Genomic DNA, 3,694 nt, shown 5'->3' on the forward strand with positions numbered 1-3,694 from the left:
CCGTTTTTCTATTTTTAAGGAGTGCTTTGCTTATTCGTGGCTTCTTTCCATTCCAAATGAAGCTGGAGATTGCCTTTTCCATCTCATTGAAGAATGAAATTGGTATTTGTAGAATTTTCTTTTCTACAAACAGAAACATGAACTGGGGGGAGAGGTGGGCAGGGAAGAAAATGTGTAACTATGATTGAATGGGGGAAAATTAAATGGAAAGAATATACTGTAAAAAATTAAAGGGACAAAATGGAAAGAACCTTAGAAAGCCTGGTGTATGGTATAAAGAGGCTGATAAATACAATCAGAATGTACAACCAGGAGTGGATAACATCCATGAATAGGACCTCCTAAAGATTAAAGCTCTGTATACATAAAAAAAATTTTCACTAGACTGAAAAGGAAAAAACACTTGGCAATGACAGCTGAGATAAAGGTCTCATAATGAAAATTTGCAGAATACTGTAGAGACTCTAGAAGATAAAGTCTGGTAACTCAAGGGCAATGATTTTAAAAAATATTATATAGAAAGAGACATCCTAGAGGACATTGTTGTTTGTTGTTGTTAAGTGCAGTTGAGTCATAGATGAACCACCCTATGAACGAAAGACTTGAATACTTGTATAATTTTGGTCATTTCTCCATATTCATAAAGTTTCCAGAGGCAAGCCATTTTGGAAGTAGATGTCACTCCTGCTTCCAAGTTTGTTTTAATTGGGAAGCTCCACCAAACACTGTCCACCATGGGTAACCATTATCACTTTTGGCACATCAGTGTCGCAGTGTTTAGCATCACAGCAACCACGGGTTAACTCTGTACAACAATGCACAGACCAGTGCTATACCACTTAGAAGAATGTTTGACAAAAAATAATTTCTACCAGGCCTGAAAGCCATAGATTAAATTCACCCACCTTTGACTTGGTAGCATAACTTTCTATCCACTAGGCCAACATAGCTCTCTCTATGTTGCTGTTATTTCTCTTAAGTGCTGTCGAGTTGTAGATGACTCCTAGCAACGCGATGAATGAAAGACCTGAACACTTATACAACTTTGGTCGTTTCTTCATATTCATAGAGTTTCTGGAGGCAAGCCATTTCAGAAGTGGATGCTACTCCTGCTTCCAAGCTTGTTTTAATCGGGAAGCTCCACCAAACACTGTATACTGTACGTAACCATTATAGTATTTGGCACATCAGTGTCACAGTGTTTAGCATCACAGCATCCACGAGTAACCTCTGTACAGCAATGCACAGACCAGTGCTATACCACTTAGAAGAATGTTTAACAACAAAAAAAAATAATAATAAATACATTTAAACCAGGCCTGAGGCCCATAGGCCCTCAGGTCCTAACGGGTTTTTAAATAGGAGGCCGAATCACATCATCTCACCCCCCCCCCCTTAGTGAATCAACATTCCACCCTAATGCTCACCAGTCCCAACCAAAAAGCTTCTGTAGAACCCAACTCCTGCGGATGCCTTTCCAACTGAATTTCAGCCCCATACTCACAATCAAAATGGGTTTTAAATAGGAGGCCGAATCATATCTCAGGTTCATAAGAACAAATAGTGCATAAGACCATTATTTTAAAAACAGAAGGATAACAGTAAGAGGTATAGGGATATCCAAAGAGGGAAGAAGAGGGGGCAGGGGGCCTGAGGAAATGGGGGCAAAGAAATTAAGGAGTTGCAGAGATTTGGGGGTGGGGGAGCAATGGAAGGGTGAAGCACACAACTTTTCCAATAACGTGAAAAAAAAACACAGACCAGGAGAAAATATTTGGCAATGACATCTCAGACAAGAGTTTCAATATGAACATATACAGAATACCACAAGGCCTTCACAGGGAAAAGACTTAAAACCAAATAACAAAATGGACAAAATATGTGGGAATTGTTATAAACCAGGACTGACACTGGAGGTTGGAGGAAACAAGGAAAAGAGGGATAGATAATAAACACTGCATTTGAACAGATGAAGAAATGTTTCAAAAGCATGTCTGTTTGGAGTAGCTGGATTCTAGAAAGAAGTGTAGGATTGATTTAACTGAAAGTCACTGTAAACTATTAGAGACTTTTAAAATTTTGTTAATAATCAAGTGTAAGTTGATTTTCTGCTTTGGTTTTATTAACAATGAGCTGTAGGCTGGAGGCCTCTTGTTTAATTGTGTTTGGAAAGAGCATTGTTCTAAGTGGTACAGCTCTTGTCTATCAGTTTGCTGTGCTGAGATAACTTGAGCTTGCTGTGATACTGAAAGTTGTGTCACTGGTATGTCAAATGCCATAAAGGCTGCACAAGATGGAACTCCCTGATTAAGACAGACTAGGAAGCAGGATGGACCATCAATTTCTTAAATAACAGGCCTTTTTAAACCCTGCAAACACTAAAGAAATGATAATAGTTTTAGTAGTGTAGCGGTAGAGCCCAGATTGGACTTCAATTGAAATTACAGGGGGAAATAACAAACATTGTTTAATAATTGGAACATGGAATGCATGTAGCTTAAATGTCAGAAAACTGGAAATTGTTTACAATTAAATGGAACGCATGAACATCAAAGTACGAGGAATCAGTGAGATGAAATGGACAAGCTTTGACCACTTTGCAGTTAAATGCTCTAAGCTTTGACCACTTTGAATCAGATAATCATATGGTATACTATGCAGGGAAGGAACAACAGAAGAAGAATGGTGTTGCATTCATTTTCAAAAAGTCAATTTCAAGTTCTATCCCGAAGTACAATGTTGTGAGTGATAGAATAATATACATACCATACAAGGAACACTGGTTAACATGACTAGTATTCAAATATATGTTCCTACATCTGGAGCCAAAGAGGAAAAAACAGAGAATTTTTACCAAATCTTGCTGTCTGAAATTGACTGAACGTGCAGTCAAGATGTGTTAATGATAATTGGTGACTGGAATGCAAAAGTGGGAAACAGTGAAGAAGGAATAGTAGTTGGAAAAATATGGGCTTGGTGGTAGAAATTAAGCTGGAATAGAATTTACAATGATTTATTCCTTGCAAATATATTTTATAAAACACACAAATGATGACTTTACATATAGATGGGCTACATAGAAATCAGATTGGCTACATTTGTGGAAGAAACTGTTGGAGAAGTTCAAGATCAGCAGTCAAAATTAGACCAAGCGTGGATTGTGGGTCAGACCAACAATTACTCATATGCAAGTTCAAATTGAGACTGAATAAAATTACAATATGTCCACATAAACCAAGATATGATCTTAAATATATTCCATCTAATATTCAAGATCATCTTAGAAATAGGTTTGAGGCATTGAACACCACTAACGGAAACCAGAGGAGTTGTGGGATGATATCAAAGATATCATTCATAAAGAAAGCAAAAGGTCATTACAAAAAACAGAAGAGAAGGGGGAAAAAATAGAAATGGATGTCAGAAGAGACTCTCAAAATTGCCCTGGATGGCAACCAAAAAAAAGCAGGAGTAGCAATACTAATCTCTGATAAAGTAAATTTCAATTTAAAAACCATCACAAAGGACAAAGAAGGTCACTACTTAATGCTCAAAGGGTCAATAGAACAAGAAGATATAACAATATTGAATATCTATGCACCAAATGAAAGACCTGCAAAATATATAAAACACACATTAACAAAGTTGAAAAAGGAGATAGATAACACTACTATAGTACTTGGAGACTTCAATA

The sequence above is a fragment of the Elephantulus edwardii genome, unplaced genomic scaffold, assembly GCF_000299155.1.
Source record: "Elephantulus edwardii isolate Elephantulus edwardi_28Jun2011 unplaced genomic scaffold, EleEdw1.0 scaffold00352, whole genome shotgun sequence".
Classification (NCBI taxonomy): domain Eukaryota; kingdom Metazoa; phylum Chordata; class Mammalia; order Macroscelidea; family Macroscelididae; genus Elephantulus; species Elephantulus edwardii.